The sequence below is a fragment of the Marmota monax genome, unplaced genomic scaffold, assembly GCF_021218885.2.
Source record: "Marmota monax isolate L192 unplaced genomic scaffold, Marmota_monax_Labrador192_F-V1.1 WCK01_AAM20220418_F8-fsc00035, whole genome shotgun sequence".
Classification (NCBI taxonomy): Eukaryota; Metazoa; Chordata; class Mammalia; order Rodentia; family Sciuridae; genus Marmota; species Marmota monax.
The window spans coordinates 349,080-361,681 of NW_026691961.1; positions in this window are offsets into that span (position 1 = coordinate 349,080).

The following is a 12,602-nucleotide window of genomic DNA, read 5'->3' on the forward strand; positions in this document are numbered from 1 at the left end:
TAGAAGAATGAAAAGCAATCCCATGAGATGACAGGCCAAACTGTCTGTCTCTTGGAGATGGAGAAGTGTGGGAAGGCAAAAGTAAGAGGCAGCAGAATGGGAAGTGGAAAGAGATGGAGAGAGAACCCATTGACCATGTCCCTCCCTGGACCAGGGTCCAGTACAATGGGATGGAGTCTTTAAAGGATTTGTCTCTTAAGGCCACATTAGAGTAAATGTCTCTGTTCTTATTTTCAATTAATCCCCAAAGGATAATTGAGAAAAATATTGGGATGAGGTATTGGAGGAAAATTGTTGACATTCTCACATCTGGAGGGTAGGTGGAGGGAAGGCATGAATATTATTCACATATTTGACCTTGTGTTTTCAGTTTCCTGGTGTGGTCACTGAGGTTAAGGGAATGGGGAAGAGTGTCCCAGAAGGCAAGATACATTCAATTCCTGAATTCTAACTGCTCATACTGTGGAATCTGCATAATATACTAACTTCCTTCCTATGTATTCAGAGGCAGAGTACTGTAATCAGAAATTGCATTAGGGGATGAGCAATGAGAAATTTATGTTGATTGACTAAATATGCTATATGGTCACATGATTAATTTAATCCACATTTAAGTATTTTATTAATATGAAAATGAATCCTAAAGTTTGAAAGAGCTAACTACTAAAGAATAATAATTCTTAAATTTACAAATTTGTAAATAAGTCTCTGAAATTTGAGAATATTGTGTTCCTAAAACATGAACATGTTCAATCAGAAAAACAGACAATAGATTACAATAGAATTCAAAGAGTTAAACCCACACAGATTGTCATTTGATCCTAGACAAGTGTGCCAAAAATATATTAGAGAAAGAACAGCCTTTATTTAAAAAAAAAACAAAATGTGCTGGGAAAACTTGTTATCCATTTGTAGAAGAATGAGACTGAATCCCTGTCCCTCACCTTGCACAAAATTCAATTCATGGATCAAAGGGCTATGAATTAGATGATAAGCTATGAATTCCTAGGAGAAAACAGTCAACACTGCAACATGGTTGCAAGCAACAATTTTCTCAGGAGAATTCCTGAAGGTTGAGAACTAACTTGAAGAATTAATAAATGGGATGACATCAAATTCAGAATTTTCTGCAAGGCAAAGTAAACAAAAATGTGGATAACCTATAGGAAGAGAATAAATTTTCTGAGAGAATAGTAGTATCCAGTATGCATAAAGAACTCCAGCATCTTATAATAAAAAATAACCCAATTAATAAAGAATTGAATTAAGTAAACACTTATTAAAAGAAGAAATACATTTGACCATATATATGTATGTCTCTCTCTCTCTCTCTCTCTCTCTCTCTCTATATATATATATATATATATATATTATATATATATATATATATATATATATATATACACACAAACACACATACATATATAATGAGAAAAAATATATGTATACAGATATATAATACACACACACACACACACACACATATATATATATATATATATAATGATAAATTTACCATCTTTAGGAAATAGGGAAATGAAAACCAAAACTACACTACATTTCATCTCACTTTGTTTAGAATGGCAGTCATTTGAATACAAACAATAATAAATGCTGGAGATATTGTGGAATAAAATTGATACATTCACACCCTTGGAGGGATTGTAACTGTGGAAACCAGTAGGAAGTTCCTCAAAACACTAAGATTGAAAAACCACATAATACAACTATATCATCGCTTGGTATTTAACATAAAATATTGAAGTTAGGATATTATAGTGATAGATGAATGGCCAGATTTAAAGGAGCACAACTTAAAATATGGAACTGGCCTCCATGTGTACCAGTAGATGTATGGATAAGAAAATGTGGGGTAAATCCACAATAGAAGCTCATTCAGTCATAAAGAAGGATGAAATTGTTACTTATAGGAGAATCTATGGAACAGGAGAATATATATGAAGTGAAAAAAGTCAACTCAGAAAGTCAAGGTTCATGTTTTCCCTCATGTGTGGAAGCTACAAAGAAAGGAAATGTATAGAGGGAGCTCTTATAACAATCAAAGGGAGATCAGTAGAGGAAGGGACCAGGCACAAGGAGGAGGGAAGAATAAGGAAAAAGAAGAGATGCTGGGAGGGTAATGGCAAAGTTATAGTGTTCTACTTTGTGCATGTTTGACTGCCTTATAACATCACAGCATTACGTGTAAGTATCATGCACTAAGGAAAAAAGAAAGGGTACCTTCCAGCTAATCTGCAATCCCAGTGTCTGAAGTTCTCTGCATCCTATTCCTCCCCTCCTGTTGGAGGCGACCCCAGGAGGAGTTTCTATCTCAGGGCCAGTGCCAACTGGGAATCATAGCATGTGCGAGAAGGCAAGTAGAGAGTGAAGGTTGCAGGTTCCCTCTGGGGTACCTTCATCCCCAAATTTGGAAACAGTAGCCAGCTCCAGGAGAGTTGCTCCCTATGTGCATATCCTGACCTATGCTGGGTTATAATGTCCATCGGCTTCGCTACTGGACTGTGGCAACTCATGCTTGTGCTGTTATCATCCAGGCAGGTGTCCCAAGCCAGTCCTCACTACATAGGGCTCCTCATTGTTTCACAAGAGAAATATTGAGAGAGTGGTGACATAAAATGATAACGTAGCTATTAGGGAAATAAGAAATTATTTTATTCTGAGGCAAACTAAGAAATTAGTTTATTAGTTTTATCATGGCCTTGATAATACACAGATTCATGTTACTGTTCATAACATGTTCCACCATGGAAGTGCTTTGATGAACATTTATGCCCATGGAACAAAGACCATGAATCTGTAGGTTTACCAAATTCTTCACTGGAGTCCTTATGTAGGCAGGCAAGGAGACCTGCTTTATAGTTTTCAGAAATTATCTTGTAGAATTTGTAGCTTTAAGATTGATGTAGGGAAGAGGTCGGCTAAGCTTAGTGATACATTTTCATAATATCACAAGGATGTTCCATTAGATAAAATAGTTAAAAATACAGAGCTTTTTTTTTTTTTTTGTACAGAGATTGAGTTCAGGGGCACCCGACGATTGAGCCACACCCCCAGGCCTATTTTATATTTTATTTAGAGGAAGGGTCACACTGAGTTGCTTAGCAACTCGCTTTTTGCTCAGGCTCATTTTGAACTCATGATCCTCTTGTCTCAGCCACCCAAGCTTGTGCCACCATGCCTGGCAAACACAGCTTTTAAAGACATGGTTCTTGTCATGTGCAATTTTCCTCCCTCCACAGTCATGAGGGTCTGCTTTATCAAGATCTTATACTGTGCAGGATCTCCAATACATATGCCGCTTCAGAGAAGTTCAGCTTCACAGTGGACCTTTTGGGCTAAGTACCACAGTGTGCATACAGAGCTTGAAAGTCTCATTCAGTGCATTTGATAGAGAGTCTGAGAGGAAGGAATGTAGTCTTCTAGAAAAGGAAATAGTTCTAAAGCCTTCAAGGAAGCAATCCCTGCATGATGTTAGTGATACTAGCCATTGTGAGCTCGTTCTCAGCTTTAGTCATTTCCATCCTCTGCATCTGACATCATTTCCCTCCAACATAAAATAGGTATAATATATCCAAAGTACACATGATCAAGATTATACTGTGGGAAAATGTGGTGAATGAGTGGTTAGGTATCCAAACCAACCCCCAAACCTCTTTGTGCATCATCATACTCTGATGGGACTGACAGTATGTTTTCCCCCTGTATGCACAGTTATCTGTACTTTGTGAATTACTTCACTTGATGTTTGGAGTATTTAATTCATTATCAGTTTGACTTTTTTCTCCTGGCCAATTTGAGTCCATGGCCATAGAATCATGTTCAGTACCTCGTTCTAAGAAAGGTTTATCTTTAATGTCCAAATTGTAACTCTTATTCCCTCTATATGTACAGTTTTTATGAGATTCAAAATCTTTGGGAATCCCATATGACAGTCAACAGAGTAGAAGTGACAGTGAGGTGGTAGAAATCCATATGTCATAGTGCTCCCAAGCATTTTCTGCAGCTGATGATAGTATTTACATCATCTGGAATTTGGGGTTCAAAAAATTGTTCCTATATATAGTATTTTACTTGGGTGATTAATAAGGTTAGGTGCAGACTTTGGGATTTGTACCACAATGACAAGGAGTGGATGTCCACTCAGGTTTGTTGCACTGGGAAACAGATTCAGCTGCAATAAGTTGACAAAATTATATTTGTCATATGAAATTTGTCATAACTTACTATCTCCAGGAATAATGATTAAACTGTTAGGCAGTTGACTAGACCCACATTAGACTGCTTTCTTTTTTCCTTTGCATAGGAAGAAAGTTTGTTTTGGCTGGAAAGGTTTGGTATATGAAATACAGAGATTCCCAAAGGAGAGTTGGTAGGTTTGGATCCGTGGTGTGCCCCAAAAGTTGCTGTTAATTCAGAAATATCCAGAGGTGAAATGATTAGATTATGAGAGCTGTGATCTTATCAATTCATTCTAGTTTGGATGGACTGAGTGGGTGGTAAAAGCAGATAGGTGGGGTGTAGGTAGGTGGAATGAGTCACTGGGAGCATGTCCTGGAAGGGTTATTCTTCCTGGAGCACCTCTCTCTATCTCCCTTCCCTCTCTCTCCCCTTCTTGGCCCCACTATGACCCAAGCAGCTTCCATCAGGTTGGTTCTTCCACCCAATTGTGCTGCCTCGCCTTGAGCCCAGAGCAAGGTAGTCAGCCATTTGTGGTCTGAGACCTCTGAAACCAGGGGTCCCAAATCAACCTTCCTCCTCTACATTGTTTATATTGGATATTTTGGTCACAGTGATGCAGAAAGTGACCAAAATACAGTTTCTTTCTGGTAGATATGGTTTAGATTGGAGGTGTCCTGCAAAAGCTCACATGTGTGACACTGGAAGTAGGTTTAGAGGTGAAATGATGGGGTGATGAGCATTTTTACCTGATTAGCTCACTAATCCACTTTAATGGATTACCTTGGTGCCAACTTAGGAGGTAGGGTGTGCCTGGTGGAGATAGGTAGCTGGGGATGTGGCTTTGCAGGTTATATTTTGTCCTTGGTGAAGGCAACCCTCTCTTTCTGCTTCCTGACTGCTACATCCTGAGCTGCTTTTCTTCTCCATGCCCTTCTGACGTGGTGTTCTGCCTCACATTGGGCCCAGAGCAAGGTAGTTAGCTCTCCATGGACTGAGGCCTCTGAAATCATGAGCAGCAAATAAACTACCTGCTCTAAAGTTGTTGTGAGATCTTCTAGTCATGGCAGCAAAAAAGCTGATTAAAATAGTAGATTTGGGCTGGGGTTGTGGCTCAGTGGCAGAGTGCTTGCCTCACACATGTGAGGCACTGGGTTCGATCTTCAGTACCACACACAAATAAATTAACAAAAATCAATATATTGTGTTCATGTATAAATAAAAAATATTTTAAAAAAAAAGGAAAATAGTAGATTTACAGGCATAGTGGTGCACACCTGTAATGCAAGCAGCTGAGGAGGCTCAGGAAGAAGAATTATGAGTTCAAAGCCAGCCTCAGCAAAAGCTAGGTTCTAAGCAACTCAGTGAGACCCTGTTTCTAAAAAAAAAAAAAAAAAAAATAGAAAATAGGACTGGAGATGTGGCTCAGTGTTTAAGTGCCCCTGAGTTTAATCCCTGGTACCCTCCCCCCAAAAAATGTGGTTTTACCAGCTAAAACCTGGAATTTTACTTAAATATATTTAAATTATGAGAGAATTATTACTTGGGGTTAATGTAAAACCTAAATCTTTTCAAGTTTAAATTTTGGTTCCACTGAAGTAGGAGATTTGAGATTTTCCTTTTCAAGGAAAGTCTTACCACCTAGGCACACATAGGGCAGATATGATGTTAAGACAACAATAAACAAGACAGTAACACATTTTCTATAAACAATTAGCACAAAAGCAATCTATTATTCGCAGAATTTCCTGCTCCTTCTCCACTTTTTTCTTTTCTGAGCCAACTCCTCCAAGTTTACATTCTAGGACTGACAGCTGTCAGGTTCTAGAAAGGCAGGGTAGAAAATTGACATCTAAAAGCTCAGAGCTTGGGCCTCAGGCTCAGCATTGTGTCAAGTACCATCATTTGCCCAATCAGATGAAGGTGTGTGTAGGTAAAGAGTCTTTAAGACAGGACAAGAGGCTGGGCCTGGGGCTCAGTGCTAGAGCTTGCCTAGCGAGCCTGGTAGGTGGGGAGAATGACAGATGGACAGGCATGCCATATCTTCCTCCCACAAAAAGGCTGAATTTTGGAGGCTGCTCCTTAAAAGGGATGAGAGACATGTCCCAGGCCACCTGGGTTGAAGAGGTGATCTGGGCCTCTGCAGAGTCCCCTGCAAGACCTATTTCTAGGAGAGTGACAATCCAGGCCTGAATAAGCCCCCTGTCCCCACATTTCATGAGCACCCAGGGTCCAGAAGAGAAAACGTAGTGAGCAACTTGGTCCCAAGTCTGCCGCAGGTCTCCTTCCTGGCTGCTTGAGTGCACACAGTTTGGGGCTCTGACCTTCTAGAAGAGTCTCAACAGGAAGGTGACCCCCACAGAGGTGTGGGGTAGCCCTGCTGGATGACCAGTGTTCCTTGGTCACAAGGGCTTGGGGGTTGAGGTGGCCTGTCCTCTGGCAGCAAGGGCAGCCCAACAGCCCAGGGTTCCCTGGGAGGGGGATTTGAAATGGAAGGTGAGGATTGAGACTCTGCTGCCTGCCCCCAGTGCCATCCAGTCCATCTTGGATGCCTGGCCAGACAAGCACCCAGAGGAGTCCTGTCAGCTCCCAATTTGACCCAGTTTCAAAGTGAAAGATATAGAGGGCCTGGGGTGTGTTGCCTTGGCCTAGGTGAAGCTCAGGCTACACATGGGCCCTAGGAGACAGACCGCTGGACAGGATCCTGGCTCCATCACTGACTCCTGTAATGGGTATGTCTCACCAGAGGCTTGGTTTCCTCCTGTGTGAAGGGGCGATGCTGTGATCATCCTCGTTTGTGTACCTGAGAGGACAAAGCACCAAGGGTGTGGGAATGCAGTTTATCTGGGCCAATGCGAAGATGATCCCCAGGAGAATGAAGTTCTGCCCACCTAGAATGTGTGCTCTGGAAATGGCATCTGAGTAATCTCGGTTTACAGATCATTAAGGAAAGCAATGGAGGGAAAATAGAAGGAGGAGGTGGCAGCACACCTGTGGCTGTGCTGTGCTGGCTGAGGACAGCAGCAAAGGGGTCTCTGGTGGTGGTGGTGAGAACAGTGCTAAATTTGTCCTCTACAGCTTTGGAGTTGTTTTGTTGTCGCATTTGTGGTGAAAGCATAAATGAGATTCAGACTCCATCAGTCCTTCTCAAATTAAGAAATCCTGGGCTAGGGTTGTGGCTCAGTGGTAGAGAGCTTGCCTAGCATGTTTAAGGCACTGGGTATGATTCTCAGCACCACATACAAAAAAATAAAAATAAAGGTATAGTGACAACTAAAAAATACTAAAAGCAAAAAAGGAGAGAAAAGAAATCCTGCAGAAGTGTGACGTGTGTGGGAAGGCCCCCCCTGCCTGGCTCCTATGACCACAGGGCTGCACTGCTCTCAAGAGTCCAAGTTAGCCTCAGACTGTGTCACCTGGGCAGTGAGTGGAAACAGGCCCTCACATCCCCCAGGCTCCAGAGGTGTGGGGTGTTTGCACAGAGACTGTCAATAACCTTGGAGAAACAGATGAGTAACACTTCAGGAACCATATCCTGATCCAGGACAGGGGCAGCCTTTCCATCATGCTGGAAGAAGAGGTAGCATCCAAAGGAGCCACGTGGAAATAATGGATGTGCCCATTTGTGTTCACCCCTCACCCAGTAGGCGTTGTGCTGATGGTGAGGCCAGGGGCACATGTGAGAAGCAGTTGAAGGAGAGGGGCAGCTTCTCCTTGGTGCACATGAAAGAGTGCAGGCCTCTAAGTCATTCTCTGTACTCAGGGACTCACACATGTCTGGAGACTGCTCCACAGCACTGAGTAGCATCACCATGTGGATGACAGCCTGTCAAGGACATGGGCCTGCATGATTGAATAGCCATGAAGTGTACAATCAAAGAAGCAAGGTACTGCTGAGATGCCAGTTGCAAGGTGGGAAAATTGTGGTTTTCAATGATAACCTGGGTGGAAATTGTGTGAATCTTCATGGTGAACAAGAAACACTTTTTAAATCTTAAAAATAACAGATCATATGTCACTGGTGTTCTTTCTTTGGTAGTCAAAATATTAACAAATTATTATGGTTTTTACTTTATCCACTCACAGTCTTGATAGGTCCTGACTCTCTCATATCAACTCTATGACTCAGCCTCCCTTAGCTGGACTTGTCATTTCCATTCTCTCACTGTCACTCTGTGTGTAGCTTTACAGGAGAGGTTACGTTCTTTTTTTAATATTTATTTTTTAGTTGTAGTTGGACAAAATACCTTTATTTATTTATTTTTATGTGGTTCTAAGGATGGAACCCAGGGCCCCGCACATGCTAGGCACATACTCCACTGAGCCACACCCCAGCCCAAGGTTCCGTTCTTGAGGCAGTATATTTTGGGGTCTTATTTTTTATCCATTCAAGCACTAGATAGATGTCTTTAAGTGGAGAAATAGCAAGTTATATTGAATTATTGAAAGGCACGGGCTTTATCATTTTGTTGATTTTCTTCTCATTTTTTTGTATATCCTTTGTTACTTCTTCCTGTCTTCTTCATCTCTGTGGTTTGATGCATACTGATTGATCATTTCTGATTCTTCCCTAGTCTCAATTAAATGTGTGCTCTTGTATTGGGATTTATTCTTTCCCTCTTTCTTGTTTTGGTAATCTGTCTTCGTCCATTCCCAGGTGTGCGATTCACTTCAGCTTCCTTTGCAATGCTAGTGTGTGTTCATGAATTCCCTTGGTGGGAGCATATCTTGGGAGGTCTTTATTTCTCCTTTGACTGTGCAGTCTACCACTGCTGGGTATAGTAATCTTTGATGGCACTTGTTTTACTTCAGGACTTGAAATACACCATCCATGTCCTCTGGCCCTTAGGTCTTCTGAGAAGGCTGATGTCAGCAGTGGTCTTGTCTTTGGTGTTGTTTGGTCCTCTCTCATGCTGGTTCTAAAGTTTCTTGTGCTTCGCTTTTCACTGAAGGACTGTTGTGGTGGCAGGATTTTCTCATCATTACATTTGGGGTTCCATGGCCCTGTGCACTTGGTGTCTGTGTCTCCACGTGTGCGTCACTAGGAGGCATCAACAATTGGGTCTTTTTCTCCCCCTAATTCTGTCATGAAAGTGAGTACCTGGGTGTCACTATGAGTGGATGGTGGTTGGAACTGGGCAAAAGTCCCGTCATCTGGGCTTGGGGTGCAGCGCAGTGGCAGAGTCCTGCAACACATTTGAAGCCCTGTGTTCCTCACCAGTAAAACACACCCACCCACCCACCCACACACACACACACACACACGTTTCTCTTGGATGAGGTGCATTCATGGACTGAGTTGAGCAGCTTCTCTCTGGATCATAGGTTGTGTGCCCCAGGGGCAGGCTGAGGCCAAGGTTTTCCCAATTCATTCAGGTGTATTACCCACCAGGTACTAAACAGAAGTAGGTGGCAGCTAAGCCAGGTGGTATTTCTGTCAGCTGATGTTCATAGGGGCGAGCAAGGGCAGAATGCAGCCAGCATCAAGCAGAACTTCCTCCAGGTTCTTGTACTGCACGTCCAGGGGTGCATCAGGCTGGATCAGGTTAGCTTGTTGGGAAGGTCTCCACAGGATGCCCCTATAGACATGGGACGTGCTGTTACCACAACATTTTGTTCTGGGGTGGCAAAGGAACTGTGGGTCCATCACCCACCTCAACCTTGGCACCCCCAGTCCTGGAACCTTGCTAGGCCAGGTGCTTCTGACCCGCCCTGATTCTCAGAGGGCAGCCCCCCAGCTTTCTGCTTTATCTGGAGTGCCGCTCTCCAGGCTGCAGCTCCTGTTCCCCACCACGTGGGACTCCAGCAGGTTTGCACCCACGTCTCCCGACCAGGTCAGGACCTGTGAGACAGCATCTGGCAGTGAACCAATACCCACAGGAGCCTACTGTGGGAATAGGTGGTTTCTGACCTCTGGAGCAGATGAGACTTAGACAATAGGTCCCTCCTCAAGATATCTCTCTACTGTAGCACCTTGGAAATATTCTTCACCAAAACTTAATATATATAAAGAAAATTATTTGTTCTTTTCAGTTATAGTTGACAGTAGAGTGTGTTTTGACATATTATATGTACTTGGAGTGTACCTTCCCATTCTAGTAGTTGTACATGATGTGGAGTTACACTGTCATGTATTCATATGTGAACATGGGAATGTCAAACCCCATTCATTCTACTGTCTTTGCCATTCCCATCTCCCCACCCTTCCCTTCATTCTACTACTAAAACTGAGTTTAATAAAATAATTGAACTCATGATGAATATTTTAGACCCCTTTTATATAGCTGTTTCCCTAACTATATAGTCTGATTAAAAGCACAAAGTAATATTTCTATAGAGTTGCAAGGTAACCAGGAAGTTTATTAGCCCTTAGTATAACAGAATAAACAAAAACAACTTCATGGCCATTTGTTAAGCTTATTATCATCTAATATTAAGAATACCATGCTTTTTTTTACCATGCACGGTGGCACATGACTGTAATCTCAGTGCCTAGGGGTGTGGGGGCTGGGTGTGGGGGCGAGGCTGCGTCAGGAGGATAGTGAGTTCAAAGCCAGCCTCAGCAATGGTGAGGTGCTAAGCAAGTCAGTGAGACCCTGTCTATAAATAAAATACAAAATAGGGCTGGGGATGTGGCTCAGTGGTCAAGTGCCCTGAGTTCAATTCCGAGTACCTTCCCCAAAAAAGTATTCTGTGTTTTTGGCATTCTAAAGCCTGTTCTTATTGTTTGTTTTGTTTTGGGTACCAGGAATTCAAACCAGGGGTTCTACTCCACTGAGCCACATACCCAGTCCTTTTTATTTTGTATTTTGAGACAGTGTCTTGCTAAGTTGCACAGGGCTTTGCTGGATTGCTGACGATTGCTTGGAACTTGTAATTCTCCTGCCTCAGCCTCCCAAGATGCTGGGATTACAGGTTTACACCACTGCACCCAAATTAAAGACTTTTTTAAAAAATTGAAATAATTTTAAGTATCTTTAAACATAAAAGAAAACAAAAAATGATTAGAATATGCTGTATTAGTTTATGTTTGATTATGCTACTAGATAAAATACTATGTAAATGAATACAGTAAAGTAAATAGAAACATTAAAATAAGTAAACAACACCGGATATGGTGGTGCACACCTTTATCCCAATGGCTCTGGACACTGCTGAAGCAGGAGGACTTCAAGTTCAGAGCCAGGCTCAGGAACTTAATGGGGCACTGAGCAAGTCAGTGAGACTCTGTCTCTAAATGAAATTTAAAATATCATGGGTGATGTGCCTCAGTGGTTAAGCACCCTGGTTCAATCCCTGGTACCACCAAAAAAAAAAAAAAGTTTCAATTTAAATACATCAGAAAGCTTTAAAATCCCTTTCACTAATCTATAAGTTTGTGGTTTTCTGTATTTCATGACATTGATTTTTATAAATGTAAACATCTGCTCTAATTTGTTGTGATTTCCTGGCTTTGGACTAAAGTTCTGAGCAGAGAATGCTCCCAGCCCTGTACTGGGCAACTTCCTGCTTCGCATCCTGAGAACTGTTGATGAAGTATTTTCCTGGGACATATCTATCTGATCTCAGATTTTGTCAGCAACAGAAAATCAAAAATTAAGCCTTCCTTCAAAGCAAGTTCAAACCATGCCTATGTCTACACTTCTTTCAGAATTTGCTGCTGGCTTCCACACTTATTCTCCTGTGGTTTGAGTGTCTCCTGTAGAAGATACAGCATCTTTGTGCAGATTAAAAAAGTGTCCACCTTACAAACATATTTGGGATAAGGGATCTGAAGTCATAAAGATAGGAGGTCTGCAAATGTGTCATCCCTGGGAGTCAAGGGTTGTGGTTCATCAGTAAATTTAGTTTCAGTTTGAATCATTTCAACTTCCTGGTATGTGTGCCTACACAGATGGAGTAAGAAGTGATTTGGAATGTCTCTTCCTGCTTATTCCTATTTCATACCTGGAATGTACAGCTTAAGTGAACTAAGACCAATCCATGAATAAGTCTACCTTTGGTAACTCAGGAAATTAAATGAAACCACTTGTTAAACTAACTTCTTGTCCTTTGTTCTCTATAGAACCAGACCCTGTGGATACCATCTTAGGACACTGATTCTGAGCATCTGAAATTCCTGTTTTCCTATGTTATCATCCTCAATATTGGCTCAAGTAACCTGCTTGTCTTACGTGGTTTTGTGAGATTGTGTTACAGTTTGACAAAACTTTCCTTGAGAAGATGCAGCCTTGAGACAGACCCTGCCTTGAAAGAACAATGCAGGTGGTATTTCCTCCTAGGCTCCATCTGGTGAGACAGGAGCATTGACGGAGGGTGGAACTGACCACTCCCTTCCTTGGGCCACAGAGGATTGGGATGTGCACATGCCTTCCTGAGATACCTTCTTTAATTGTGGAAGTCCT